Source organism: Choloepus didactylus, chromosome 6 (assembly GCF_015220235.1).
Source record: "Choloepus didactylus isolate mChoDid1 chromosome 6, mChoDid1.pri, whole genome shotgun sequence".
In the NCBI taxonomy this organism is placed as follows: domain Eukaryota; kingdom Metazoa; phylum Chordata; class Mammalia; order Pilosa; family Megalonychidae; genus Choloepus; species Choloepus didactylus.
The window spans coordinates 8,232,229-8,250,681 of NC_051312.1; the positions used below are offsets into that span (position 1 = coordinate 8,232,229).

The 18,453-nt window shown below is 45.3% G+C and overlaps 1 protein-coding gene across 3 annotated transcripts in view; it reads left to right on the plus strand.

Annotated features, from left to right (window-relative positions):
* The window catches only part of PC (pyruvate carboxylase), a 112,757-nt gene that overhangs the window by 30,994 nt on the left and 63,310 nt on the right, over positions 1 to 18,453 (plus strand). The window lies entirely within an intron of this gene.

Sequence of the window (18,453 nt, forward strand, 5' to 3'; positions counted from 1 at the left end):
CTTGGAGATCTTTCGCTTTTTTTCCATTTGTTTTATTGTAAAATATAGCACCCTTACAGAAGACTTATAAAGGGTCTGTGCATTAAAATAAAATAATAAAGTCGATGCCTGTGTTCCCATCTCCCAGGCTGAAGACTAGGACCTCAGGTCCATAGAAATCCTGGGGCCAACCCAGGGAAGCCCCTGCCCCCAACGCTGTTCTGACTCCAGCGATGATCATTCTCTCGATTCTCTTGATAGTTTTACCACCTATGACCAGTCTCTAAACTTGGTGTTTAGTTTTGCCTGCTTTCATTCTGTAGATTTCTGTGACGCGCTCGGCTTTGCGTTTGCGATTCAGCCCTGTGGCTGCACTCAGCGCCATTCGCTTCCACTGCTGTCGGGCTGTCCTCTGTGTGAATGGGCCCCTGTGTATTTATCCTTTTTATTGCCAGGAAGCCTTTGGTCTGCCTCCAGCTTTTTGCTCTTAGGAACACTACTGCTGTGAACACTTTTTTTTTTTTTTTTTTTCAATTTTTAACTTTGAGCAGTTGTAGGTTTACAGAAAAATCATCAGAAAATATGGAGTTCCCACGTACCCACCCCCTTACAGATTTCTCCATTATTAACACTTTGCATTAGTGTGGTGACACGATAGCATTATGCTAGTAATTATAGCAGGGTGTGAGCATTCTTTCGTTCATGCCTCCTGGACTTGCAAGCAAGAGTTTCTCCCGGGTATGAACTTGCAGTGGAATTGCTGGCTCGTGGTGTATGATCATGACTGACTTTTCTAGGTTAGGAGAAACTGTCTTCCAGCATGGTTCTGCTCATTCACCCTTCCTGCCACCAGCAGTGTAGAGCAAGTGTTTTCTGATCACCCAGTACTGGGAATTTGGGCTTCACATCTGTCTGAGAGCTGGCTGCAATGAAAACTTCTTGGGGTAGATTTTTGTTTGTTTGTTTGTCTAACACTTAGTGACTAGGATTGGGACAGTTGATTTTTCTTGCAGATAGCTCTTGGGGGTGGAGAGAGGTAGATCAGTTTATTTTTGGTTCACTCTTATCGTGCGGGAGTTCGCTCTTACCCTCCATTTTTTGGAGTCCCAACTTTGATGGGAGCCATATCCCCCAAGACTTCCCACCTTGTTCCCCCTGAGGCTTGGAAACCGAAGCTCAGGTTTGCCTGGGTCTGCCCTTGGTGCAAATGCCAGCTTCGGTATTTACTTACCTTTTTGGGTTTCTGCCTCCTGTTAGATTTTGGCCTCGGCCTTGGTGTTCCTTATTTTCTTGCCAATTTGTCTGTGCTTTTAACAAAAATTTAAAAATATATTTAAAAAACTAGGTGTGTGTGTTTGTGTATTACTAGCATTTTTGGTTGTTTTCAGCAGGAGGGATGGGTGGTTATCTAGCCCAACTGGAAAAACTCGCTCCAGCTGAAGTCGGGCTTTTGTTTGGGGGTGCTTGGATGCCACCAGCATTATGGTGGTGTTCTGTAGGCGGTTTGGGGCAGTCCCCAGCCCTCCCAAGCTCGACCTGGTAATCTCACTCATTTTAAACTCATGCAACCCTGATTTGTCCCAGAAGACTACCTTGTGAATTTATAATGGCAGATGGAATCTCTTCTGGTTTTGAAGACCTGGAGTTTTCTGTAGCATGATTGTCATCGGTCCCCCATGGGTCTTGGCCCAGGGCTTAGGTCCACTCTAGCAGTCACTAGTAGTGAGAGCAGGAGTACACGCAGGCAACTGTAATACATGCCCCAAGGGATTTTGAAATGATGTAACCCTATTCCAGACCCCGGTCCCCCTTGTCCCTGGTTCTAAATGCCTGCTTTGACATAATGGTTTTTCCACGTGTTGCCTTTTGATTTCTGAAATTCGCCATCATTCTCACATTTCTTGTATTCCTGGGTAGACTGTGAATACCACATTGTCATCCTGCTGCTGCCAAGTTCATCTTGGTAGGTGTTAAATTTCAGGCTGGCCTGCCTTTTTTTAACATTTTATGTTGTCCTTCTGTTGTCTGGATACCAAAAGGGCCATCTGTTTTATTTTGAATACATGTGGATTATTATCTTTTGTAGTGCTTTTACCATTTCCAAAGTACTTTCCTGTGTGTGATCTCACTTAGTGCCTTCTTTGCCTATACATTTTGGAAGATCAGCTTCCCATTTCACAGATTTTAGCAAATGAGTGTCAGCGAGGTTCAGTAAGTTGCCCCTTGGACACACCAGGCTGTAGACCAGCTCAGCTCTCCAAAGTAACTGGGCTTCCGATTTCCACATTTCTACTGACAAGGTAGCCATCACTTTGCAATATGTTCATAAATATACAGGTATTTAACATTCCTTTTTTGTAGATCTCTACCTTAAACATAATTATATTAAAAAGTTGAGAAGAAACTTTTCTGCAAAGTACTTTTTTTTTTTATGTTCTCTGTAGAAAGTGCCCCTTTTTTCCTTCCCACCTTCTTTACATGGATTTTGCTTTTTTTATTGCCTGTGAACAGCCTTCTGTGTTTGGCCATTGCAGCCCTCAGCTTTGCCTTCTGCAGTGTTCATGAGTTGTCCCCGGGCCCTAGTCCTGTCTGCAGAGGGTCTCATTTCCCTCCCTGGGTGGCCGCTCTCCTGCTTCCCCTGCTTTGCCATGGAAATGCCCTTCCTGCTCTGACACTCCCCTCTCCTGCTGTGCCCGCCACGGACTTCAGTCTCTTCTCTGGGCCCTGCCAGACACACAGCAACTAGGTTTGCTTTTCTTGTTCGTCTTGAACTGTCTTCCTTCCCTAATGCTTCGTGGCATTTTCTCCTGTTCTCTGCATTTGTCTCCTCTTTCTCTTGTTCCTCTTCTACAAGCAGTTCTTGTTTCCCGTGCTCTGGTTTCCTGCCTCCCTCACCACTCTCTCCCCTTCAGTAGGTTTAACACCATCCATCCTTTTCAGGTGGGAAAAGCAGAACCCCATGTTAGCACCCCAAATTCTGTCCTTTTCCTTATTGCATGAGCAAATGAACCTTTACTGAAAGCCTGCGGTGTGCAGGGGGGTGGGTGATGAAGTTCCAGAAAGTTCCCCAGTGATATCTGTAAATTCTTTCTGTTGGGCTGTGGGGACAGAAGGTTGTTTTCTGTCCATGCAGCTAACTGCTCTTCATGTGTGCGGATTGTTTACAGTGACTTTGAAATTTCTTCTGACTCCGTCCAACAGACTTCTGGGCAGCTTGTACCTTCCCTGTCGGAGAATGAAAACCGAGGCGGGGGTAGCAATGTGGTTGGGGAATTGAGCTCTGGAGTCAGAGTGTTGGGTTCAGGTCCTTGACTGATTCAGGCAAAACCAGGGAGGCCAGCCTGGGTGGTTAAAAATGGTATGTTTGAAATGTGACGTACACACACACGTTCATAGCAGCATTGTTCACAGTAGCCAGGAGGTGGAGGGAGCCCACAACGTCCTTGAACTGATAAATGGATAAACAACATGTGGTGTACCCGTATCTCAGGATATTATTCAGCCTGGAAGGGAATGAAGAACTGATGTGCACTGCCACGTGGATGAACCTTGAAAACATCCTGTTAAGTGAAAGAAGCCAGACACTGTATGATTCCATTTACATGAAATACCCAGAATAGGTGAATTTATAGAGGCAGAAAGTGAAGGAGCCATTGTCAGGGCCGGCGGGGGGTGGGGGGAGGGAATGGTGACTGCTTAATGGGGCTTAATGGGTCTCCTTTGAGGGACAGAGGTGTTTTGGAACTCAACATTCCATGATTTACTTAGTTATTTTTATTTGTCTGTAGTTGAATACTTGGGTCATTTCCAGTATCTTGTGATTATTGATAATGGTAAGCTTTGCTTTCAAAGTCTAATATAGTTTGTTTTTAAAGTTCTGCTTCCTACATATGCCAGGCACTTAAGAAGTACTCTGTTAATATTTATTGAATTACCTGTGTTTGCTATTCCCATTTCATTAGTGTGGACAATTGCAGATTAGCTAGAATTACCTTATTGTTCCAGATTGTTTCAGAAAAGACAATACCCCTTAAATTGTGTACCTTTCAGTAAGACTGCTCGCTACATTTCATGTCATAAATTGCATATATATTTTTTCAAAATAGAAATAGCTTGCTTGCCTTTTCTGACTAGAAAGGTAAGATTCGCTTGTTTTAAGATATTCAGATAATGGTCTTGCATGGACTCTAGACTTTGTCTTTTAGAGGCCTCCAAACAGTTCTGCCTCTGCAAAGAAGCAGGCTTCTTTTCTTACCTGTCTACCTTTTTGTTCTTTTCATTATACTTCTATTTTGAGTTTGCCTGGCTTTCATCATTTCTTCCCAGTAGTTTCTTAGACTTATTCTCTGACCTGAGCAACAGGAGTCTAGGATACCATTGTCCTCTTGTCTAATGATCACATCTATCTTGTTTGCAAATAAGGAGGAAGAATAAATATAATGTTTGACATTTGTACTGCCAAGTTGTTCTGGTTTGCTAATGCTGCTGTTTTGCAAAACACGAGAAATAGACTGGCTTTTATAAAGGCAATTTATTTGGTTACAAAGTTACAGTCTTAAGGCCATGAAGTGTCCAAGGTAAGGCACCAACAGTAGGGTACCTTCGCAGAAGGATGACCATTGGCATCCGGAAAACCTCTGTTAGCTTGGAAGGCACATGGCTGGCATCTGCTTGCTCCCAGGTTGCATTTCAAAATGGCTTTATCCAAAGTGTTGCTCTTGGGGCATTTTGTCCTTTCTTAGCTGCAGCTGCTCCAAAATATCACTCTCAGTTGCTCAGAGGTCCTTCTGTCTGTGAACTCCTTTATAAGACTCCAGTGATCCAATTAACATCCATGCTGAATGAGGGGGGCTCACATCTCCATGGAAATTATCCAATCAAAGGTCTTACCCGTAGTTGATTGGGTCACATCTCCATAGAAACAATCAATAGGTTCCCACCTAATCAACACTAATATGTCTGCTCCACAAGATTGCATTAAAGATAATGGCATTTTGGGGGACATAATATATCTAAACTGGCACACAAATCAAAACCCTTAATTCCCAACTTCTTTGTCTTTCTTTCTCTCTCTCTCCCTCTCTTTTCTGCTTTGAGCAATTTTCATTTTGCTTTTCGGTGATCCGTTTAAAACCCTTACCTATGACATGCTTTTTTGAGCAAAAGGAAGGAATGGATTTGTGAGACTTTTCCCTACCCCTTTGTGGCAAAATGGAGGTGTCCGTAGCCTGGCTCTCTTGCTGCTGAGTTAGCATCTGGCCCCTCTTCCTGGGGCACGGTCAGTGCTCAGAGCACCCCATGGTGAAGCGTGGTCATGCTGCTGGGCTGTCTCCTGTGTATGAAGTGAAGTTAGTGACCTCTGCCTTGCCTTTGTCTTCGGAGTCATTTTTCCAGGAATGAAGCTGATTGATCAGCACACCCTCTGCCTCCTTGTCTGACTCCCCCTTTTTTGCTAAGTGTAAACTTGGGGCTGAAGTCCAGGAAATGAAGTGTAACTAACTGGCCTCCTCGGTGCTGCACCTTCAACTCCAGCCTGGTTCATTGCCCACCTGTCTGCTGGGTGGACAGCTCACGGCTCTCGGCCTCCCTGGGGGTGGTAAACAACTCGTGCCTGGGATCTGGGCCAGAGCTGGGACAGGAAGGGTGAGCGAGGAGGGCCCACGTGGCACTTCTCGCTGAGGCTGTGGGTGCAAGGTGTAGAGACAGCAGGTGTCACTGCTGTTTCCAGTGATGCCAATGGCTTAAAGAATGGTTCCTCTTAGAGTGGGACAGTTGAAAGTACACCTGTCTGTAGTTTTCTCCACATCCTCCCTGTCATAAAAGCTGAGTTTCCACCCGTCCCCCTCTGATTTATATTAAAACTGTGTAAAACCCCTTTCCTTGTTTGGAAAGACCCTTCTGGGTTTGTAGCTGCTTGGGTGGGCTTCGGGCAGACCAGGGCACCTTCACTTCATGCACAGGTGCGGGGCAATTGTGCGTCGGGAAACGGTGCTTCTCCTTTTTCCTGTTTAACTGAGCTGGGGGAGAGGAAAGAACCCGTTTCAATGTTTTCTCTTTGTAGAACCTTGTCAGTCCAGAATTCCCAGGGATAGCTTTATAGGGAAAAAGTGAGATCAGAATTCTTAGGTGGCCCCCCCCTTTTTTTTTAATCTGCTGGTTGTTTTTCTCTGTCATTTAGAGCCAAATTCATATAAAAGAATGCAGTAATAAAATAATAATGGTAACTTGTTTTGTAACGCTCGGCTGGGTCTCTACATTTATCTCTGCTTCTTTACTGGGTTCCTGGAGGTAAAAGGGGTTGGGGGCACTTTCATTTTATGGGCAGGAAACTCAAGCCCGAAGGGGGTGAGCTGCTTGCCCAAAGTCACTCAGCTGGGAAGTGGCGCACCCTCTGACCCCCATGTCCCCCCGTATCTCCACCACTCACGGCTGCCACTGCTAATAGGTCAGTGCACACCCAGCCCCGGAATGCTGTGCGTTTGTGCTGGGATCCCTGTTCTCTCTGGTTCTCTCTGTCATTTCTGTGCTGTGTATTTGCAAAACCTCTGACTTCCATTTATTTTTCCTACCCCAATAGCCTCTAACAAGATACCCAGGGTCCAGGAACAGGGCCTCGGCCTGTGTTCTTTTTGCTTCTATTTCTTCTCTGGAATGCTGCTTCTTTAACACTGTAATGAAGAGAAAGAAAATCCTGCCCACGGCTTTGAAGAAATGTGAAGGAGAAATGTTTTTAGCAAGCAGCTGAGGAGAAGGTTGCCTGCACACCCGTCATTGCTCCGAGTGGAAAGTGGGTTATCTTCCTCCCGCTGCAGGGGAGACGAGTGTGTTACTGGGTGCAGTCAGGTGGCGGTTAGGCCAAGGACAGAAGTAAGGTGTCTTGTCCTCGGCCACGTTCCCTGTCACGTGCATGTATTTCTCTGCATTGAAGAAATTAAATTTGGATCCAGGCCCAGCTCCATTTCCTGGGGAGGTTGGAGTTCTGGTCCCAGGTGGAGGGAAGGAGGGCAGCAGGGCGAGGCTGCTCAAGGAGTCGCTCTGAGATCCTCGGGGCTCATGGGAATTGACTGTTGGCACCGGCCTTCAGGGTGCTGCCCCTTTATGCGTCTGTTTCAAGTCTGTGCCAGTTCTCTCATCCCCTACTCTTGTCTCAACCCCATATCCCGGGATCTGAGCTTCCTTCCAAAATTGGGTCCACATCTGAAGCTCTCCTTCATTTCCAGAAGTTGGGGCAGGGGCTTGTAGCTGGAAAAAGAACCCAGAAACTTCTGTTGCCAGAGGAGGATGCCAGGATGGCCTGGTGAATACTTGTGGTTCCGAGGAGCGGCTCTGCTGCTGAGCAGCCTGGCTCTTTTCTGCAGGATATTTCTGAGCCCCCTGGGTTCATCTTTCGGGTATGTGCAGGCTGGGAACACCATCTCCCTAGCTTTCCCCCTTCCCCTAGCTTATTCTGGATCGCCCTTAAAATAAGCTCGGCAGGCCTTCTTTACTTACGCACACACACAGTCTGCCCTCCCATGTTTCTAATTTGATTACTCCAGGTTGAACCAGCCTCCTTCTGAGTGCATTCATTCATTCACTCATTCAACACGCATTTTGTGCCAGGCACTTGGAGAATCTACATCCTCAACTCTGCGCCCCGTGTTCTGAACCCATGTCCCTTGCGGAAGTGGGGTGATTGGAGTGCCCTTTGGCCTGGTGCCCACTTTATAAACACAGCTGTTCCTCCCTAGTCATACAGTATCTCCTCCCCAGGGAGGTGAGGCCTGGCTCTTAACTCTGACCCTCAAAGAGGGAGCCTGGGCCAGGCCTCTTCACTGCTGTGTTCCTTCCCTCCTCAGCATTAGAGCCCTGTGCGGTCTGTTTGCTGTCCCCAGCATGGGGCCTCGCATTGGTCCATTCACCACTTCTAGCCTGGAGCCCCGTTGGCTGTTGTCACCACCCTTTCCCCCGACTCTGCCAAGCCAATGGCTTGTTCCTTCCCAGCTTGTCCAGCCCTGGTTCCCGCTCCTGGACCTCTTGAGAGGCTCTAACATCAGCCCCACCCATGGCTCAGCACAGATGCTCTTTAAGGGTGTGAATGAAAGGAGAATTTGGAAATAGAAATTTTTTTTTTTTTTTTGCCTTTTGAGACCAACCTAGATGGCTTGAGACAGTCCAGTTGGGCCTGTGGTGCCAGGATTGCCTGAGTCTTTTCCAGGGATCCTCCTAGAACTCTAGTTTATATGAGCACTGGAGGGGTCCTGGCGTAGTCTGGCTCCTCTGAGCTGTTACATTGGAAGGACTCTGGATAGTAGAGCTTGTCCCAGGGAGGTGTTCTGGGGATTACTGGACTTAGGGTGCTGTGCTCCGCTTTGGGGCTGAGATGAGCAGAACATCTGGAGGCCACACACTCTCCACATGGCTCAGGGAGTGGGGGTGCCTTTTTTAATCTTTTGCATCTTATCTCCACACTCACACTTAGACCCCCCCAAGTCTGCAAAAAGAGAATGTTAGAAGTAGAAATTTAAACAGTAGAGCCCTTCGACAGGGGCTGGGGGTTGGAAGGAAGAATTCTTATTACCTCACACATTAATTTTTCTTTAATGCAAAATTCTTCAGGAAGAGGAAGGGAGGGTCCCACATGTTGTTTCCCTCATAGGCTGCTGTGAGGGAAGGGACTTGGGCATTTTGACCAAAGATTTTTCAGTTGTTGTTGGGAGCTCCATATGGGGTAAGAAATGGAGCAAACCTAGGGAAACACTGACAGGCTCCCAGCTTCTCCCCTCCCTGCAGCAGGAGGTCCTCCTGGGCTGCCCTTCGGAGGCCCGCCCCCACGGCCCACCCTTTGCCGGGAGTGCTGCGGCCCGGGCACCCAGGCCCACGTCACCCAAGCTCAGGCCGAACAAGTGTCTCCGTTACTACACAGAGAGCCCCCAGTTTCTAACCTTTCCCCCTTGTTGGTAACTTTCTTCTACCTGCCAGAGTAGTTGACATGCATTTATTTAGGTATTAGATACTCTGAAGTCTGTTAGCTGAGAACAGTGTACAAAGGAGCAAACACGTCAACCACTGTAAAACATCATCCGTCCTCCCTGACCTGGTTCCGCTTTTCCTTGGGGCTTGGTTCTGTTATTTCAAACCTGATCTCTCTTCTTGGCTTATCCAGTGTCCATGCCCTTGCACTTCTTTATCCCAGGTAGGAAATGGTGGAGGGTTCATCTCTAGAAACTTATACCACCTTTCATGGACCCTTACAATAAGCAATGCACGTTCACACCCATTCAGGCTTTTTCATTTCTCCAAGACGCCTCTGAGCTGGTTAGGGGCCTCATTTTGCAGATGATTTGCCCAAGACCACAAAGAACCAGAACTGGGATCCACTAGGTCTTGTGTGCTTTCTGTCGTGCCGTTTTCTTCCTTCAGGTTTATTAGTCCATAATATTTACTCGTTAACTGCTTGGTGCCCAGCTCTGCTAGGCCCCGAGGATGCCAGGATGAAGAACTCATGGTCTCGGCCCGGCAGCTCCCAGGGGCTCAGGTTCACCGAGAGGGTGGTGGGGGCTACTTGTTGCCTCCCAGCCAGCTGGGCCACCCCGGAGCTAAGGGGCTCCTTAGCCTTGCTAGGAGCACACTGCACATGGAAAATGGCCACAAGCTGACTGGACGTTCTTCCATGACCGTGAAACTGTGTGTGTGTGTGTGTGTGTGTGTGTCTCAGTCATTAGGATTTGGTAAATGCAAACCGTGGCCTTCCTTGGAAACTTGGGCCCTTTGGAAAGGTCATTTGTTCTTGCTGGTCCCCCCAGCTGTAGAGTGGGTTCTTAACACAGTCGTCGATTGGTGGCTAAAAGAAACGCAGGCTGTGTGTGTCTTTGGGGTTGGTGAGGAGGAGGAGATGGTGAAGCCGAGATGGGTGGTTGGTGTGAGGAGGGTTGAGGGAGAGATGAGCCAGTGCCGGAGAAAGGCTAATTGGTGCTTAGCTGGAAATGCTAAAAGATGTGAATTGTGCCTGGTGCCTGGGAGAGGACTGAGACCCCAATCTGGGAGCCCCAGAGGATGGGGGTCGGTTGGCCCTTCCCCCACCCCCCTACCCAGGGCTAGGACTTCTGCATGATTACTTTCTTTGTTTTTTAGCATGAGCCTTCCGAATATGGGTCATGGAAATCTAGGAAGCTGGCATGGTGCCTCCAGAGACATAGCTCCCCAGAGGGACAATCCATGAGGCTGCGAACGTGGGACATTGGTCCCTGACCACCAGCCAAGGGGTGGGGGTGCTGCTAGGCACCGTTTCCTGGTGCCCCGCTGTGGATGTGCCCCTCTCCCAGCAGCTCCCACTGAGGGAAGGCCCCTGGCACAGCCCCATGTAGGACGGAGCTGAATCACCCCAGGGGCCCTGGGGCACTGTTGGATTGCTGGGCACAGAGTGGTAGCCGAGAGTGGCTTCCTTCATTCACCATTCATTTGCTCTGTGGCTACTTATTGAGCAGACACCACGTTCCAGGCCCCGTGCTACCTGCTGGCAACACAGCAGGAAACAGGAAGGACCCAGCCTGATCTCATGTCATCAGGGAGGCAGGTGGGAAGGCCAGTTGTCTTTAGTGACAGCCATGTAAAGTGCTGCGAAGGAAAACCCACCGGTGGGTACTGAGAGGAGCTTCACCCGGGCTGCTGGCGGCAGGGGCAGCCTCCCTGCAGTGCTGCTATCTGCTTCCCGCAGCAGGCAGCGCTGGGCGTGGGCCTTGGCATAACACAGGGGACCTCAGGCAGGTCTCAGCAACTCCACACACAGTGGGGCTCTGGGTGGGAGGAGCTGGGGGGGCCGCTTCCCCCCTCCCTGGCTGGAGGCAGGCTGCTGGAGCCGTCCGTCCACCTGGTAAGCCCCTTCCCATCACAGCACCCGCAGACCCTGGGTGGCACTATTAGCCAGCACCTTGTAGTGTCATGGGAGGTGACAGCAGAAATGCCCAGTTTAAAACTGAATTAGATTTCCTTGCCAAGGACTGTGGGAAGATGGCGGACGTAGGAAGCTCCAGGAAGCAGTCCCTCCATCAAAACAACTATTGAACTGGCAGGAACTGCCAGAACCAACTATTTTGAAACACTGGAGTCTAGTGCAACCCTGTGCAGCATCCAGGGCAGAGCTGGAGGGAGAGGCTGCTGAGCGGGGGTACCTGTTGGTGAATTTCACCCTCTCCGCAGCTGCTACCATCCGCCGTCCGCCAGCTGGGTGGCAGGCAGCAGTGGGGACTGCAGCCCGGGCTCCTGGGGCAGTTTGCTGGTGCCAGGGTGGGCTATAAGGACCTAGGCCTCCAAAATCTGGGTGGGGTGTGCGTGGTTTGATTGGTGGTCACTGCTTTCGATTATCTCCGTCAGATTGCTGGGGGGCCAGCTCTGAGAGTAGCTGTTGTTCCACCTCCCCTCAGAGAACAACAGAAGAGGGGACTTAAATAGGAAGTACCTTGTTTTTCCTCCCTCTTTTCTTTTTCTGTTCCCCATTTGAGAGCAAAAGTAGTTTGGAAAAGGCACAGATTGATGGCTCCAGGCCTACCACCACCAACTACCACCACTACAGTGAAACCCAGAAACCCCAGAGGAGTGGGAGAACCAGATTTCCAGAGTTATTACAACATGATACTCGGAACATCAAGTTCTCAACAAAACAATTACAAAACACACAAAGAAACAAGAAAGCATGGTGCATTTACAGGACAAAAAGAATTTGCCAGAAGCCATCCCTGAGGAAGTTCATACATTGAAACTATTAGTCAAAGACTTTAAATTAACTGCCCTAAATACTTTAAATGAGCTGAAGGAATCCATATACAAAGAACTAAAGAAAACTAGGAAAACGTTGTCTAAACAAAATAAAGAGATGGAAATTATGAAAAGGAACCAAACGGAAACTTCGGAGCTGCAAGTGCAGTAATGGAAATGAGCACCCATTAGACATATTCAACAGCAGATTTGAACAGGCAGAAGAAAGGGAGAGTGAACCGGAAGACAAGACAATTGAAATCATCCAGTGTGAGGAGCAGAAAGAAAAGACAATGAAGAAAAATGGGCAGAGTCTGAGGGGCCCGTGGGCCACCGTCCAGTATACCAGCATGCATTTCATGGGCGTCCCAGAAGGAAGCCGAGAGAGAAAAGGGAAGAAAAAGTATTTAAAGAAATAATGGCTGAAAACTTCTCCAACCTGATGAAAGACATGAATATATACATCCAAGAAGCTCAACAAACTCTGAAGGGTTTTGACTCTAAGATATGTACACCAAGACTCATTTCAGCAAAAGTGTCAAAACCCAGAGACAAAGAGAGAATTTTGAAAGCAGCAAGAGAAAAATGACTTGTCACATACAAAGAATTCCCAATAAGATTAACAGTGGATTTCTCATCAGAAACCATGGAGGCCAGAAGACAGTAGGATGGCATATTTAAAGTCTTTAAAGAAAAAAAAAAACTGTCACCCTAGAATTCTAGGGTGTCTTTAAAAAATGAAGGCAAAATTAAGACATATTGCAGATAAACAAAAGCTGACAGAGTTCATTACCAGAAGCTGCCCTATAAGAAATGCTAAAGGGAGTTCTTATAGCAGAGACTCAAGGCCATAAGAAGAAATAAACATTGGTAAAAGTAACTCCATGGGTAAATATGAAATTCTGTATCATTGTGCTTTTGCTTTGTAACTGGTTTCTGCCCCTTTATATAATTTAACAGACAAATGTATAATGTAAGATTTTAAATCTGTTTTAACGGGCATACAATGTCAGGGTTCTCTGGGAAAACAGAACCTAGAGATGTCTGTAAATATGAGATTTTATAAAAGTGTGTCATGCAACTGTGGGGCTGCATGAGTCCAAACTCTGTAGGGTAGACCATGAGCTGGCAACTCCAAAGAAGGTCATTGATGAAGTCCCCAGGAGAGGCTGACTGGCTGAAAGTTCTCTATTCTCCCTTAAGAGTCTTCAACTGATTGGATTAAATCCAATGGATTGGATTCTCATTGCGGAAGACACTCCATTAGTTGAACATAGGTTTGATCAGCCACAGGTGCAATCAACTGATGATTTAATAAACCAGCCTTCTGGTTTGCTAACTAGCCACAAAATGTCCTTGCAGTAACAGGCCAGTATTTGCTTGATCAGGCAACTGGACACCGTCACCTGGCCAAGTTGATACATAAACCCAACCATTACACCTTATATAAGTTTGGAATTCCTACAAAGGAAGGACACCACCTGTATTATGGTCCAGGCAAATCAAGGTGATGAAATAGGTAGTTCTACAATAATAGTTGGAGACTTCAATATACCACTTTCATTAATTGATAGAAGATCCAAACAGAAGACCTAACTAAATGGAAAGACATCTGTGTTCATGGATCAGAAGACTTTATATTGTTAAGAAGGCAGTACTGTCTAAAGCAATCTACAGATTCAGTGTAATTCCTATCAAAATTCCAGGATCCCCACCCCCTTTTTTTTTGGAAGAAATGGAAATGCTGATCCTCAAATTCATATGGAATTGCAAGGGGCCCCAAAAAGCTGAAACAATCTTGAAAAAGAAAAATGTGTAAGGAAGACTCTTACACATTTCCCAATTCCAGAGCTTACTATAGAGCTATTATAATTAAAATGGTGTCATACTGTCATTAAAGTAACCATATAGACTGATTGAGTGGAATTGAGAGTTCAAGGATAAATCCACCCATCTATGACCAGTTGATTTTTTATTTAATTGAGATTGTTCACATACCATACAGTTATCCAAAGATCCAAACTGTGCAACAATTGCCCCCAGTACCATCATACAACTGTTCATCCATCAACAGTTTTTTTTTCAAATTTAGAACATTTTCATTACTCCAGAAAAGAAATAAAGACAAAAAAACGAAACTCAAATCCTCTTATACCCCTAACCACCCCCACTCCATTATTGATTCATAGTATTGATATAGCACATTTGTTACTGTTGATGAAAGAATGTTAAACTACTACTAGCTGAAGTGTATAGATTGCAATAGGTATATATTTTTTCCCCTATATGCCCCTCTATTTTTTTTTCTTTTTTTTTTATTAAATTCAGTTTTATTGAAATACATTCACACACCATGCAATCATCCATGATATACAATCCACTGTCCACAGTATGATAACATAGTTATGCGTTCATCACCACAATCTATCTCTGAACATTTTCCTTACATCAGAAAGAACCAGAACAAGAATAAAAAATAAAAATGAAAAACGAACACCCAGATCATCCCCCCGTCCCACCCCATTTGTCCTTTAGTTTTTATCCCCATTCCTCCACTCATCCATACACTAGATAAAGGGGGTGTGATCCACAAGGTCTTCACAATCACACTGTCACCCCTTGTAATCTACATTATTATATAATTGTCTTCAGGAGTCCAGACTGCTGGGTTGGAGTTTGGTAGTTTCAGGTATTTGCTTCTAGCTATTCCAATACATTAAAGCCTAAGAGGTGTTATCTATATAGTGCATAAGAATGTCCACCAGAGTGACCTCTCGACTCCATTTGGAATCTCTCAGCCACTGAAACCATTTCGTCTCATTTTGCATCCCCCTTTTGGTCAAGAAGATACTCTCAGTCCCACGATGCCGGGTCCACATTCATCCCCGGGAGTCATACTCTTATGCCCCTCTATTTTTAACTTCTCGTTATAGTGTCATACGTTTGTTTTGGTTCATGAAAGAGATTTCTTATATTTGTACAGTTAGTCACAGACATTGACCACCACAAGGTTCACTGTTTATACATTCCCATCTTTTAACCTTCAACTTTCCTTCTGGTGACACTTGTGACTCTGAGCTTCCCCTTTCTACCACATTCACGCACCATTCAGCACTGTTAGTTATGCTCACAACGTGCTACCGTCACCTCTGTTCATTTCCAAACATTTAAGTTCAACCTAGTTGAACATTCTGCTCATAATAAGCCAACACTCCCCATTCTTTAGACTCGTTCTATATCCTGGTAACTTATATTTCATGTTTATTAGTTTACATATTATAATTGGTTCATATCAATGAGATCCTGCAATATTTGTCCGTATGTGTCTGTCTATTTCACTCAATATAGTGCCCTCAAGGTTTCTTCATCAACCCATTTTTTAAGATGGTTTTGTTCACACACCATACATTCCATCCTAAGTAAATGATGGTTCCCTGTATAGTCATGTATTTGTGTATTCACCGCTATCACCACTATCTATATAAGGACATCTCCATTTCTTCCACAAGGCTGGAGGAAGAGTCAAAGAAGGTAGAGAGACAAAAGAAAAAGAAAAAAAGAGAAAAAACAAAAAACAACAACAAAGAAAATCAGCTAGAAAGCAACAAAAGGAAAGATAGCATTAAACTAAAGTAGAATCAAGAGTCAGACAACATTACCAATGCCAAGAGTCCTATACCCCTCCCTTATGTCCCCCTCTTATATGCATTTAGCTTTGCTATATTGCCTTTGTTACATTAAAGGAAGCATAATACAATGTTTCTGTTAATTATAGTCTCTAGTTTGCATTGATTGTATTTTTCCCCAATCTCCCCCTATTTTTAACAGCTTGCAAGGTTGACACTCATTTGTTCTCCCTCATGACAAAAACATGTTCGTATATTATATCACAATTGTTGAGCTCTAGGTTTCACTGAGTTATACAGTCCCAGTCTTTATGTTTCCTCTTTCCTTCTGGTGTCCCACATACTCCTAACCTTTCTCTCTCAACCATACTCACAGTCATGTTTGTTCAGTGTACTTACATTGCTGTGCTACCATCACCCAAAGTTGTGTTCCAAACCTCTCACTCCTGTCTTTTCCTATCTGTGTGTAGTACTCCCTTTAGTATTTTCTGTAGAGCAGATATCTTTTTCACAAACTCAGTCATTGTCTGTTTGAGAATATTTTAAACTCTCCTTCATATTTGAAGGACAGTTTTGCGGGATATAGGATTCTTGGTTGGTGGTGTCTCTCTTTCAGTATCTTAAATATATCACACCACTTTCTTCTTGCCTCCATGGTTTCTGCTGAGAAAGCCAAACATAGTCTTATCAAGCTTCCTTTGTATGTGATGGATTGCTTCATGTAGTCATTCAGTTCCCTCAGTTGTTGCTCATATTTTTTCATTCTTTTCCTTGTCTGTTCTTTTGTGTGTAGGCTTTCAGGTATCTAGTTCTCCAGTTCCTGAGTGTTTTCTTCTGCCTCATGAGATCTAATGTTGTGTGTCTCTATTGTGTCTTTTATCTCTTGTGTTTTGCCTTTCATTTCCATAGATTATGCTAGTTGTTTTTTTGAACTTTTGATTTCTACCTTATGTATGCCCAGTGTTTTCTTTATAGCCTTCATATCTTGGTTTAGCATTAGTTGTTCCAGTTCCTGTATCTCTGTTGAAGTGTAAGCTTGTTCCTTTGACTGGGCCATAACTTTGTTTTTCTTAGTGTAGTTTGTAGTTTTCTGTTGTCTAGGCATCTGGTTTCCTTGGTTACCCCAATCAGGTTTTCCCAGACGAGAACGGGCTCAGGTCCCAGAAAGAAGAAATACTCAGTATCAGGTTCCCCTGAGGTGTGTCTCAGAAGAGTGACACACACTGTGAGGCCTCAAGCCACTGTGCTTTTCCTAACCTGCTCAGCAGGTGGTGCCTGTCAGCCTGTCCCTCCTGACTGGTGTAAGGAGGTGTGTCCTGTGGCTGTTTTCCCCCAGGCTCTGGGGTCTGGTTCTGAATGGAAGGCGGATAGTGAGCTGGGCACCACCTCTTTTCCTCTTATGGAAGATAACACCCCCTATGGAGTTTTCATTTGTATTTAAATAGGTTCTTTGTCTCTCTGACTCTGCTGCCTCCACCCTTGTCTGGATCAGAGCACTGCAAACTGAAAATGGCTGAGGCTTTCTCCACTGCGCTGGTTAGGTTGAGAGAGAGAAAAAGGGACAGAAAGCCCCCTTTCAGGGCCAGTCCATGGACCCCAGTTTCACCTGTTGGCCAGAGATAGCACGCAATCCTCTGGCCTCCTCTTCCTGGGACAGAGATGTCCCTTGGCTCTTCAAGGTCAGTCATCACTGAAAGCCTCTGTCTGCTCATTGGAGATTTGCAGCTTGCATTGAGCAGTCCATGTTTGCCAATTAAAACTCCAGTTGGACCTGGACTGAGGAATATTCTCTTGTTCAGAGAGTGCTGCTCTCTATCACAGCGGGGCTTTGCAGTTCGGGCTGCCGTGGCAGGAGGGGGGCTCCCGACTCGGGTCCGCAGTTTCTACTCACGGATTCCACTCTGCGATCTCAGGCATTCCTCCTAATCCAGGTTGGTGCATGATGTGTGGACAGTCACAGTTGTCCCCCAGCAGTTATTCCAGATCATTTACTAGTCATTCCTGGTTATTTATTAGTTGTTCCAGGGGGACTTAACTAGCTTCCACTCCTCTCTATGCTGCATTGTCTTCCGTCTGATCAGTTGATTTTGACAAGTGTACTAAGTCCATTGAATAGAGAAAGAATAGTCTCTTCAACAAATGGTGCTGGGACACCAGGAAATCCACATGCAAAAGAAAGAATGTGGACCCCTGCCTCTCACCATGTACAAAAATTAACTCAAAATGGATCAAAGACCCGAATATAAGAGCTTATCCTATAAAACTCTTGTAAGGAAACACAGGGAAATAGCTTCAGCACCTTGTAATAGGCAATGGAGTTTTAGATATTATACCATAAGCACAAGGAACGAAAGAAAAAGTAGATAGAATGGACTTCATCAAAATTAAAAAGTTTTGCGCATCAGAGGTCATTAGCAAGAAAGTGAAAAGACAGCCTACAGAATGGGAGAACGTATTTGGAAACCATATATTTGATAAAGGTTTAATATCTAGAATATATAAAGAACTCCTACACCTCAATGACAAAAAGACGACCCAAAAAATGGGCCAAGGATTTGAATAGACATCCCTTCAAAGAAGATATTCAGATGGCCAATAATATATGAAAACATGCTCAACGTCATTAGCCATTAAAGAAATGCAAATTAAAACTAGGAGACACCACTTTGCACCCACTAGGAGGGCTGTTATTTAAAAAACTGAAATAACAAGTGTTTGAGAAGATGTGGAGAAATAGGATCCTTTGTACATTGTTGGTGGGAATGTAAAATGATGCAGCCATTGTGAAAAATTGTTGGGTGATTCCTCTGAAAGTTAAAGCTGGAATTACTATATGACTTGGCAGTTCCACTCCTAGCTATATACCCCAAACAATTGAAAGCAGGAACTTGGACAGATATTTGTACATAAATGTTCATTCAAAAGCCAAAAGAGGGAAGCAGCCAACTGTCCATCAGCAGATGAATTGGAGAAAAAAGTGTGGTCTATCCATTCAGTGGAATTATTCAGCCGTGAAAAGTGAAGTGTTGGTACATCCTCCAACATGGATGAACCTTGAAGACATCATGTTGAGTGAAACAAGCCAGACACAAAAGGAGAAACATTGCCTGGTGTA